Below are 13071 nucleotides of genomic sequence, written 5' to 3'. Positions count from 1 at the left end.
ACCTTCTCAAGGATCTTGGAGATGTAGGGGAGGTTGGATATTGGCCTATAGTTGGCTAACACATCTGGGTCAAGAGAAGGTTTTTTAAGTAAAGGGTTGATGACAGCCACCTTAAAGGCCTGTGGCACATAACCTGTGACTAAGGAAAGATTAATTTGATTTAATATAGAAGTGTTGACTAGAGGGAAGGCATCCTTAAGGAGGCTTGTTGGGATGGGATCCAGCAGACAAGTGGCTGACTTGGAGGAACCGACTGCAGAAGTTAATTCTGACAGGTCGATGGGGGAGAAGCTGTCCAAGTATGCACCAAGTCTGGGAGGTGCTTCTATGGGGACTGTAGTCTGTCCTCCATTACTGGCAATCTTTGTTCTAATATTCACAATCTTTTCAGTAAAGAAAGAAAGGAAGTCGTTACTGCTGAGAGTTGGGGGGGATGCATGGCTCAACAGCACTATGGTTCTTGGTGAGCCTGCCCACGGTGCTGAAGAGGAACCTGGGGTTGTTCTTATTCTTTTCTATCAGGGACGAGTAGTAAGCGCTTCTGGCATTACGGAGTTCTTTTTTATATATTAATAGTAGTACAAGTACAATGAGAAGAGATCAACCGGAGTCGTCTGCTTTTGACAAATGAACACTTTATTTCACACAACAAAGCAGACACAGATATATCTGGAGACCCCACTACATGCACCTTGAGAGTGCAGCAGAGAGTCTGAATAAGATATTAACAGACAATGAATATATGCTTGAAGCCGCACCTTTTTTGCATAGGTTATTTTACACTCATGCATATCATACTTCTTGATTAATACATCTGCACACTGGTCATCCTGTCCCATTATTCTTGTTATTCAGCCTTGACAGTTCAGGTGCCACTAGCAGCCTGCACAACTCAACCCAAACAATCACATCATGCACTGATACACAATCAACTCCTGATATGGTGGTGCCATATGAACACAACATGATCAACAGCTCATTTTCTCACATGTTATTTGTGAGGTGGTCCGAATTATAGTTTAGTTGTGAGAAGTGTCTGTTGGAGGCCATGTGTGTCTGAGGAGACGGTCTCCCCATTGGGTTCCATTGTAAGTTGAAAAGTGGGTCCTTGACTTTGAGGGCTTATAAAATCCAAACCGTTTGAGGTTTTACAAATTTTTAATAACTTCTGTTCAGCACGGTCATGAGTCATGTAGTCAGTTTTGAAGTTGTTACCGTGAAGGCCCTAGGAGGAGATACCGTTTGTTTAGGGTCCAAATGGGGACAAAATCGTCCTTTCATATCCATATTGTGGACTTCATGTTGGATTTAGATCATAAGTGTCTCCATACCATTTGTAGGTCTTGGTGAGACAAATAATTGAGTTTTGGTTCCATGTGTCTATGATATTCCTATGGGCCATGGCGGGCTGTAGAACGTATTTTTAGAGATCAAAGTGGTGCTGTGGAGCACATTTTGACACTTGGGGGGGTCATTTTTACATTGTATAAAATTTTTGCCAGACTGGATATGTGTGTGCCAAATTTGGTGAGTTTTTGAGCGTGTTTAAGGTTCAAAGTGGAAAAAAGAAGCAAACATTTCCCAACGACTGCCCAAGATGAGCCATCCAGGCCCTTCTACAGCTACATGTTGTAGATAAATTTATCATTTGCAAGGCGTAGTAGCAGCTCAGTTTAGTATAACAAGATGAACAAGTACAAGGCCGACCAAGAAGTATACAAAGGGATGTTCTCAGATATCACCCCTCCCCTGCAGCTTAGAAGACATAATAATTACAGAAGTAGCATGACACAGAGCGAGCGAAATCGACAGAATGCGTCAGACACAGACAGGACAGAGTAGTTATGAAACAAGGAAAACAGATAAAGTTGCTTCCACAGCCTCAACGTCACCGAGACTATCAGAAGAAGTGGGACAGGAACAGATGATGCTGGCACGCTGACCGGATAGAGGAATCTGCCTGATGACAACAAAGATCAAAAATACACGCGTGCACACATAAGCGATCACATAAGCACCTCCTTGTAACACATAAATACTGGAGAGACAGTTAGGCGCCAACTTAAGGCCCCAACGCCAGGGACGACGCATCTGTGTATGCTGACTCCAGGATAAGGGAAGACAATCTCTAGAGCTCTGTATTCTTTTCTGTTGATCTGAATAAATTCATGTGAACGAACCAGAACTTGTCCTCCCAAGATTTTGAACAGCGCAATATAGACTCTGTGGGTCCTTCTGATTGATTAATGGTGACTTGTTGAAAAATTCCCACAATGTAGAAAGGAAGGGGGTAGTGTGGAGTCAGTCCAGATACTCGCAGCCCTTCAGGCTCTGTCAAGGAGGTTGGACAGGCGTGCCTGCCTCCTGGCCAGGGGGATCCCTCCTCGCTCAGGCCTGGGAGCGAGGGTGAGGAGGATGACCAGGGTGAGGTGGTGTTATCCCTCTATGCTTCCCACTCTGTAGTGGAGGACACGACCGGCAGGCACAGCGACCACTAAGATGCTCAGGTCATCATGGGGTACGTTGTTGTAACGCCACCAGTTTAATGCAGGTTGCTGCCAGCTGTTGGCTAGTTGGCTAGTTACCCTACCCAGTCAGGGCTGGGGGATATGCCACTAATTGAGCTGCTGATTGCTGCTTGGACACCCCTGGGTCCCGCCCAGGTATCCACCAATCAGCGTTGCCCACGGAAGAATTGTGCCAAAACGAACGGCCTGGTTACCTACTCCTTTAACGCATCAGCACAAGCAGGCCGCATGGGTAATGTCTTAGCCATCACCCTGGTGGCTCTAAAGAGGACACTGGGCCCAGAGGCTCAGGATGCCAGAGCCCAACTGGATGCCGCTCTTTCCTCCCACTCCCAGCTGACGCGAATCCGTGTTCATCAACGAAGCTTAGAGTCAGAACTGCTTAGGCTGGCCCTTAGATAGACAGCAGCAGCAGTCAGGCATCTGGGATGTGGGGAAGAACAAAACCTCCAGAGATGAAGCAACACGTATGAGTACAGGAGGATAGAGAGCAGGAGAGAGAAGCCCAGTGCATCATGGGAGATCCCTTGGCAGTTAAAGTTGTGTGTTCCAGTTGTGCTGCTCTGATTTTGTCCTCTTGAAGTTGCTAGCCTTTAAATTTGTAAGATACAATCATTTCCAGTTTTGGAATATTTTGTATACAAAAATATTTTTCTTCAAATTAAAAAGTAACTGTTGGGTCCAGCTCAGTAAGAAGCACAATATTTTCATCAAAAAGTAGTAAAATAAAATGACATTTCTGACTATGCAAAAACTGAAGCACCCATCCCTCAACATGGTACAAAAGTAAAGCGCTTGAGTAAAAATACTTCGTTACTTTCCACCTATGGCAGAGAAACTACTGCTACCCATCATGGCCAAGAGGAAGAAGAGGGTATGTGATTCTCCAGCACCAAACACAGTGGACAATAATAACCTTAATAGTCACCTCGTGTTTTATTTTTTTCCAAAGTGTTGATAAAGTATTGTTATATCAGTTACAGTAAGAGTCTGAGTGGAATGGTGGTGAGGAAGGCTTCAGGAGGAAGACCGTGAGTTTGTGACATCACTTTGGTCTTGACCGTAAAAACAGCACATTTAAACAAAGCACATATACATTTGATTGTGTTTGTACGCTAAACTCGAGCAGTCCATTGTCCAAATGGAGGCAGAGTGAGTGTGAGGCAGAGTGAGTGTGAGGCATCGCAGCGTGCGCCACGCTGCCGATCTTTGGGGGGGGGGGGGGGGGGTACAGCTGTAGCAATGCTCTATACGTTGTATAAGTAACTAATATTGATGAGACGAGCGTATCCAGGGTCGCCAGGGTCTTGGCGCTGCCACCCAAGGAGATGGAGAGGACAGAGGCAGGATGGGGTAGGGGGACGGGTGGAGAGGATGGGGGGGGGGTCAGGAGAACGAGAGTTTGCGTCACCATGACGGGTGGGATTCTCCTGGAGGATAAGCAAATGGAGAGATGTCCTTTAGCAGCTGATAAGATGGCCGTGTTTGGGTTTGGGGCAGAGGAGCACACATTCCAATCCAGATTGGTATGAAACTTTATTTTTCATTTTTCATAACAAACATCAGCCTCTTCGCAGAGCGATCAACTTCTCTGAGATGGTGTCCACTTTGAGTTTCAGTTAATGAACTAACACAGCTCACCGCTTTGCCAACCTCGTTAATCATGACGGACAGGTGTGAAGATCCAGACGCACAGCGCTCACGTTGCCATGTTCAACAAAGTAACAAAAACACGATCAATGTTCAGCTAAACTATAGAGTTTGTTTGTGTAAACATTTACAGTGACAAAAATGCAGCACAGTAACAGAATCTTTGGCATGACACAGAGGTAGAGAGGCCATCTAGCAACTGAAGGGGATCAGACTTCTCGTGGAGTAACAATCAGAAAGATCCCTCGTTTTACTTTGTGCTTCTTCCAAAGTTGGAAAACTGCGGTTGGAGATGTGACATGGTGGAACTTCTGAGACTCCATCCAACAATTTCAGCTATTCTACAACTGACACATTCACGTTGCAGGAATATTTGACTGGAACATCCTGCAGTTTTGTTGTGTAGCATTGATCTGAACCAGCTTTTACCTTGGTTACATTTGTCTTTGCATCGGTGCCGTGTCTTTCATCTGCTATGAAAAGTCTTTCTCTTCATTGATCATTCTCTCACTGCAGGTAAAAATAAAATGGCAACTATGTATGGAGCACTTGTCAAAGAGGCCATTAAGGTCTTTGATAAGTTCACCCCAGGCAAACATCAAGTGGAGAACTTCCTGAAAGATGCTTCAAAGGACCTGAAGGTACACCAGAGGGATTAAATAACTGCTAGCAAGCTCAGATGCTGATAGTCCACCATATCAACTCAGCAATATCACGTTGGTTTTTGTTGTAGAAAAGGGGAACCCAGCAGCAGAAGTTTCTGCTTGATGTCATTTCTGGATGTATTGAGCACAAAACCCTGGTGGACCTGGTGATCGATGACTTCTATGGCCAAAATGGAAAGATACCCAAAAGTCATCGCAGCCAGCTCACCAGTAAGTAAACGGCACTTCTTAATTTCAGTCAGAAAGAAACAAAATGGCGACTGACCTACTTCTATTGTTTTGTCAGTTATCTGTTACCTGGCCACATTTGCCTTGGATGAGATTGGACTTCGACGGTTTGACATCATTGTCAAGTCACTGGACTGCAAAAACATGCATGCTGTAAGAACATCAATTTGATCAAGAATACATTTTTCCATCAATAAGATTGTACTCGTTTAACGTACAAAAACTTGGTCCTTCATCCAATCGTACTAGTGATGGTGCATTTAATGGATGAGGCACTGGAAAGAAGGAACTGTCTCGTGCTCTTTCATGGAGAATGGTTTTGTTCATGTGTTCTGTTCTAGTTCCTGAGTTTCTTTTCCTCAAACCTCACCACATGCATCCAAGAGAAGTGGAACAGTGTGAGTTATGCTGCCCATGTGGAGGAGAAGTTAATTGGTCCCCTGTTGAGGTAAATAAAACTGTCTGTGACCATTTTGAAGAAATCAGTTTTTTTAAAGGCAAGATACAGTATGAGGCAACACGTTTATTTTCTCCTTCAGATGGCAACCGTAAATTAATAAAATTGTAGTCCAGCTTGAAAAGCAGTGACCCAAAGGGCATCAGGTCAAGAAGGTGCCAAAAACCCCCACTGAGCCCCAGGAGGTCCCTCTCACCCATCCCAAACCAGTGCCAAATCTCATCCCACTGCGGCAAAATCCCAGACCAGTAAGACCCATTTATAGCCTTTGAATATTTCCGTACAATTAGATGTGTACATGTACTTCTCTCTCATTGCTTAGATTCTGAACTGCATCAGGGTCATTCATCCATCAATCCATCCATTTTCTTCCACTTATCCTGTCAAGGGTCACGGGGGAGGGGGCTGGAGCCTATTCCAGTAGCTTTCAGTGGTGTGGCAGGTTTTACCCTGGACAGGTCAGATCAGAGTCATGCAATTGACAAACTGTTGTTGGAATGAGTTTGACCTCTTTGGTAATTTAGCATTTTCTGATTAAGACCTTATTAATATGTCAATATCAGTTGGGTTTTTAGTTCATTTTGGTTAAGTAGTTTATTTTGAAATTATTTGAAAACAACAAAATGAGAACATGTACATATATGTAGAGGCAAAAAACAACATCCTTGCCAAAGCTAAAGCAAATCAAAAACCAGTAACCACTGGTTGCTGGGTTTGTATTGTGCAGGGCTTGGACAATCCTCATACCTGCTCCCACGACGTAATTTCTTTCGTCAGTATGATAACTGTTACCATGCATTCGTTAACCGAAAAGATCTGATTCCTTTAGAGAGGCAGCAACACCTTCAAGACCACCAAAGCAGACACCCTGAGAAAAGAGGTGATCGAGAACCGTCAGGCAGAAGAGGAATTCCAGAGGTATGGCATGTAGTTTACCTTCAACCTGTTTTAAGAGGCTCCTCTATATGATCAGTGTCTTGTACATGAAACTGCTGGACTGAGCTGAAGCCTGTGATATGTCTGAGGGAATTCTCCATGCTGGCCGGTCCAATAATACCAGTAATGGATGGGATGGCCAGTGTGGATGCTGCTATGTGGAACTGAATTGTCTGGTTTTGAGATTTCTGTAAACCACTCTGTGTTAAGAGTAATTTCTCTGTGTGTTGACCCAGAATTCAGTGCCTGTTGGAGGGGGCAAGTGATCATAATCGAGTGCACATCACCACCAAGGAGCCAGTTAGGGACCAGAAGGCTCCTCAACTCCAGGAAAAGAGGTGGGTAAAGACCAGTAGACAGTTGGTGAAAATGAAGGTTACACAACACAAACACAAGGAGGATTAGCCAGAACATTTCTGCTCTCTGAGCACCTTTATAAAACAAGTGATTTTCATGTAAAAATGTGCTCCTTGTGTTTGTTTCTTGTTGGCTGCTCAGTTGATGCAGAAATACGCAAAGAAAAGGCTGCAGGAGGAAAGAGAAATGAGAGACTTGGTGCGACAGGTGGCAGAGCGCCAAAAGAACTACAGAGTAGCAGAGGAGAAGTTGACAAAATCAAAGCAAAGTATTGGTAAACTGCTAGACTTCACGTAGTATGAACAAGTATGATCATTTTTTGAGATCCTTTTCATTCAAAGAATTTCTTTGCAAATACTACAGTGAAAGAAGTGACCAAGAAAAATCAAGCGCTACTTCGTAAAGCTCTGGAGGAGGCACAAGCAGAACTCATCCTGAAATTTAAAACTATTAGTGAAATCCTCACTGTTAGTTCACTTCCTCACATGAGATTGAAGGCTCTTGCTGGCACTGAGGTAAGTGAAAGAAAGGATAGATGTCTTCTCACAGTTCACACACTTCCTTCCTTCCATGTGTCATGGTTTTTCCTTGTGTCCCATGCCAGCCTGCAGGCCAGGATCTCATGGAACAGATGTCCCTGTCGGAGCTGCAGAAGCGGCTGTTCCGCCTGAAGGAACTGGAGGAAAGTGAGCGTCATCGGCAGATGGCTTTCGATGCCAGTAGGAGAGAAGTGGTGAAAGCTGCTGCAATCAGGTGATGATAACACTGTCATATGTGAATGTCTGTAGTCCTAGGGCTCAGAGCTGATGTGGGTTGGGAGTGACCCATGTGAAGCAGCGTTGTTCATTTCACCAAGTCAAATGTTTCAATTTGAAGAAGTTGAGCAACGAGAAACCCACCAACCCAAAGTCATGGTATTTTTGCATGTTGCAGGAAAGCTGAGAACGCCCGCAAGGAAGAGATGAAGCAGAATCTGAAGAAGAAAAAAGCAGTGGTGAAATCGCTACAGAGTCGAGGGAGGAAGGAAACGGAAAGACGTGACTTGAAGCCAGCTCCTAGGCCGCGTGTGGAGTTGGTCTGCAGAGAAAAGTGCCACGGGCTCACCTTGAGGGCTGACCCTTTGGGACTCACACCGTGGTCAAATCCGGACTGTCAGTCACCAGAAGGATGGTTGGGTATCTCAACCACCCAGCCTGGTATCAGAGGAAGATCAACTGGAGGCAAAATCTCCACAGATAGCCCACATGATGGACCCGTACTGGCAATAGAGATGTTTCGATACCATCTGTTCCTTCCCAATACCAATACCTGACATCAAGTATCTGCCAATGCAGAGTACTGATTTGTACAGGCATGAAATGGCGGGGGGTGGGGGTGGGGGTTATACTCTCCAATAATTAAAACAATGAGATAAAAGAAAATATTGATTCGTAAAGAAATGAATCAACACTGTAATGTGGTTGATTTTCTCGATTCAATGAAATTAGCAAGAATTTTTTTAACTGTTAATGAAGCCCCAATTTTGACAAATAGAAGATTTTTCAACTATTATTGTAGTTTTTACAACTGTAGTAATACAGCAACTCCAAAGACGAAGACACAGAATAAGATGTCCTTGTGGAATTCATTGTGTTGTTGGAAAGCAGTTTCCCGTGTTCAGAAGCACTTAAGTCTTAACTCAAGGATTTATTATTTTGTATGTCAGTCATGACATCGCGTGAGGAAATTATTCCTGTAAGATAAAGACTGTATTTTCACTGTGAGTTCATACCACAAAATTTTCCACCACCAAAAAATTAAATTCTCAGAGATGGAGGTCTCAATTAAAGTTTTACTTGCAGCAAGGAGTACAGGCAAAGTTCTACATCTGCACTTAACAGTATCAGTGTGTTCCAAACATATCGATGCAAAGTTCCTCCTTTCAGTAGCTTCCCATCACACCTTGTAGGGACGCTGGCTCCTCACTGTCCAAGGCCTTTCCCAAACTCTTCTTATGTCAGGAGCGTAAGCACATCCTGCACACACTTCATTTATTTGGTCTGTATTAAGGTCACAACACTATCATATGATTCTACATCAGGCTGAAACTTCATGACAATAAAAACGTAAATGTAATAAAACATAAACGTCTCTACATATTTTCTAACACATCGCTTTGTGCAAGGTCTCGTAAAATTGGGATAATGAGCTTGTCAGACCACCAGTTTACCTCCATTTAAATTTAAAAATGCGATTAAAAATCCTTTTTCCTGGAGAATTAATTTGATTGTACTTCAAGAGGAAATTAATTTATACCTGTCAGTAGAAGATAATGGGGAAGTGTCCCCGGTCTGGGATGCAGGTAAGGCTGTCTTGAGAGGGAAAATCATTGCAAAATTAGCTCTAGAGGCTGAGACAGGAAAAATTGGGTCAACTAGAAAATGAGTTAGGAAACTTGGAAAAAAACAAGATGTCCTAATAGACATTGCTCCAAAAATTATGGAAAAATAAAAATCAATTCAGGTAAATTTATGAGGTTGAAATTCAAAAGAAACTCACCTTTGTGTTCCAGAGGTACTATGAAGTACTGTAGGTAGTCAATCAGACAGAATTCTGGCTTATAAATTAAGACAACAACAAGTAGAGAGGGTTGAAAATAAAATCAAAGACCCAATTACCAAACACATGAAACGACTTTCAGGACATTCACTGCTGTTTTGAAAAATACCACTAATATGCCTGGATGGCCAGTAAAGGGGAAAGGTCACCTGCTTGCTTCATGTAATCTCCCAACAATTACTGGAGACCAGAATAAAGCCTTATTGGCCGATGGGACGATGGAAGAACTCCAAAAGGCAATCCTTGGACTTAACCCTAATAAGAGGCAGCACCCAGAGAGCGAGCAGCACCCAGAGAGCAAGCAGCACCCAGAGAGCAAGCAGCACCCAGAGAGCGAGCAGCAAGCAACCACACCAGCTGCGAGCATCCGCCAGCCAGCAAGCCTCCAGCAGGCCAGGCCCCAGCACCCACCAGCCGGCGAGCCACACAGCCAGCCTTCAACAGGCCAGGCCCCAGCACCTGCAAGCCGGCGAGCCACACAGCCTGCCTCCAACAGGCCAGGCCCCAGCACTCGCCAGCCACGGCGCCTAATGAACAACAACAGCGTACAGGAATAACTACCAGCTATCAAGCGGGGACTTACCTGAGACATCCATCAGCAGTGGGCCCGTTTTAGGGCCCTCGGCGGTAAGTCTTCTGACCTTCCCTGGGTTACAGCTGCCTTTTCCCCGGCCTGCTGCACACCTGAGCCCACTGCACCGTACCGTTCTCCCATTTCTGGCGCTTGCTGTTTTCTTTCTTTTAGAGTTTGATGGCCTCTTCTAGGGTCTCTCCAGTCGACTGTGAGGACGGTCCTCTCCTCCAAAAGGCATATAAAATGATCGCCGACCTCAAAGAGGACATCAAGCGCCTTTCAGTTGTGCTGGAGAAGAGGGATCTACAGCTGTCTGGCTTCACCACTCAATTCCCCAAACTATCTAGCCTCATTCTGAGCAGAGCAGAGCAATCAAGTAAGCTTGCTGACAACGCTGTGGTGTGGGACCCTTCCTCTTCCGACTCTCGTCCACCTTGCCCAACACCCGCTCGTGAGCCTTCCTGGTCTGAGGTGTTGCCGAAAAAAAAGGGCGGAAAAAGGTTGGGAACGCAGCCCCTTCCATCCCGGCTTTGAGCACCTCCAACCCCTATGATGTGCTGTCAATGGAGGAGTTTCCAGTCCCAGGAGCCGCGGATCCTGAGCCTCCAGTCCCACCCCGCCAGGACCAGGACGTTGCGCCCGCTGGTGCTGCAGCTGTCCCTCCATCAGTGGCTGGTGGTGACCGTACGGATGACAGCGCTGGAGCTATCGGGCCACCCCGTAGCTCGACTTCCACTGTCCGCTGTAAGCTCCTAAAAGAAGCGGTGCGCCGTCACTCTGGCAGCCTTCCCCACGCGACTTACTGGAAATCTCTCCGGCCGGCAAATAGTCTCCTCCACTTCCCACCTCATCTTCATCCATGCATCCTCGTCCACTGTTCCCCCCGACTACGGCAATAATCGGGGATTCCACTGTGAGGTATGTCCGCTTTCTTAATGGTGTTACCCACTGTTTCCCAGGCTTCACCGTCCCAGCTCTCCTCCAAAAACTCCCGGAGCTGCTGGGCTCACTTCCATCCTCAGTCGGGAGAGTGGTTATCCACCTGGGTTTTAACGACACTTCACAACGTGAGTTTGAGGTGACCAAGGAGCATTTTAAAAAACTTTGTAAATCTCTGAGCACCTGCGGAAAGTCTGTTTTTATCTCGGGGCCCCTCCCCTCCTTCGGCCGAGGCATTGGCCGCTTCAGCAGACTTCTCAGCCTGAACACCTGGCTCCACTCCGCCTGTCCTCGTGGGTTCGGTTTTATTGACAATTTTAATTTATTCTGGAACCGCTCCGTGTTTTCCAGAGCAGACGGAGTCTACCCCTCTCGTCTGGGCAGCAGGGCACTCAGACACAACATCCTGCATGCTGTTCAGAGCACACACACACACACACACACACACACACACCTGACTGACTGAGTTCCCCCTCTTCCTCTGTGGTATCACCACAGGTCACTACCTCCAACACTAGCTCCCCCCACCGTCCACCTCCAGCAATGCCCCATCCCACTGTCGTTTCTCCTCTCATCCAAACAGTCTCAACACTTTCCCAGTCCACTTCCATATCCGGTATCCCAGTCAAAATCTCAATGAGAGTTAAGAAATCACCTACTCCACGGACCATTAACCCTGTTAAATTAATCCCTGTCAAAACGGCCTCCATTTCTCAACGTTACAATGATGACCGCACGTTCAGCACTAACATTAACTTGGCAGTCCTGAACGTACGGCTTCTTTTAACTAAAACTTTGATTGTACATGACATGATTTTAGACAATAAATTAGACATTCTGCTGTTGACGGAGACATGGCTTGGCACTGATGCTCCAGTTCTCACCGAGGCTTGCCCATCAAATTTTAATTTTTTATTTTCAATAAGGGGGGGGGGGGGTAGAAAGGGAGGAGGCACTGCCTCAATTGTTAAAAACCCACTGAACTCAAACAAGGTTTCTTTTAACAGTTACACATCATTTGAGTACCATGCATTTGTTTTTAGCAGCCTTCCTATCCTTTGTATCACAGTTTATAGACCACCCCACCACTCTAACTATTTTATCACTGAATTCTCTGAACTTTTAACAATTATACACTCTACCTACAACAGGATTTTAATAACTGGTGATTTTAATCTGCACATGGACAAAGTCTCGGACTCAGTGTCCAGAGAATTTTTTAAAATCTTGTATGGATTTTAAACAGCACGTCACACAGCCAACTCACAACGGGGGACACACCCTGGATTTGGTCATAACTTTTGGCCTCTCCACTGGTGTGTCCTCTGTTGGCGACCTGGCTGTGTCTGACCACTACTGTGTGTATTTTAACATCACCAGTTTTAACCACCTGGAGGCCCCGGTGAGAACAGTGAGGAAACACTACCTAACCCCCGAAGTGGCTGCAAATTTGATTGAGACTTTACAGAGCACTCCTGCTGCAATTTTACCTGCACCTTGTGATTTTATTGTGGACCATTTGAACAGTGCATTAAAAACAGCACTGGACTCAGTGGCTCCACCTCTAATAAAAACCATTAAAACAAAACCTTTACTGCCATGGAGAAATAATGATGAAGTCAGAAACAAAGAGAAGATGCAGGAGTGCAGAGCCAAAATGGAGAAAAACCAAACTAACAGTTCATTTTGAAATACTGCAGCAAGAACTCAAAAATTACAACAATAGAGTCAAAAAGGAAAGGACTTCCCATTTTTCAAAACTCATCACAGAGCATAAAAACATCAGAAATTCCTTTTTTCACCATCGATCTTTTAACAAACTCCAATTTTAATAAATCTCTTAAGACCCCCACAGACGCCTTCTGTGAGGACTTTGCAGACCACTTCGGAAGTAAAATCGATGAGATTAGATCCAGTCTTTTAACTCATCGTCATGTGATTTTTAACACACCTGACCAGCTGCTTTTACCTGAGGAAACACTGGAGAGTTTCGCCCTGGTCGATGCAAGGACACTTGGTCGAGTTTTCTCCCAAGTTAACCCAACAACCTGCCTTTTAGATCCAATTCCCACATCACTTTTACAAACATTTTATGAATTCTTTGAGGAACAGATTTTAAGGATTGTAAATTGCTCTCTT

At 45.0% G+C, this 13071-nt stretch overlaps 1 long non-coding RNA gene across 1 annotated transcript; it reads left to right on the top strand.

Moving 5' to 3' along the window:
* The first annotated feature begins 5421 nt into the window (after positions 1-5421).
* LOC147253875 (uncharacterized) lies at positions 5422-6735 on the top strand. The gene is made up of 3 exons (XR_015118444.1): positions 5422-5776; positions 6358-6446; positions 6701-6735. It is a non-coding gene; the product is annotated as an uncharacterized LOC147253875 (long non-coding RNA).
* Positions 6736-13071: the final 6336 nt, after the last annotated feature.

The sequence above is a fragment of the Aulostomus chinensis genome, chromosome 11, assembly GCF_037954235.1.
Source record: "Aulostomus chinensis isolate RoL2024-O1b breed Wild chromosome 11, RoL_Achi_v1.0, whole genome shotgun sequence".
NCBI lineage: Eukaryota > Metazoa > Chordata > Actinopteri > Syngnathiformes > Aulostomidae > Aulostomus > Aulostomus chinensis.
Note: the sequence above shows the minus strand (reverse complement) of the source record. Positions and strands in the feature narration are given on the sequence as shown.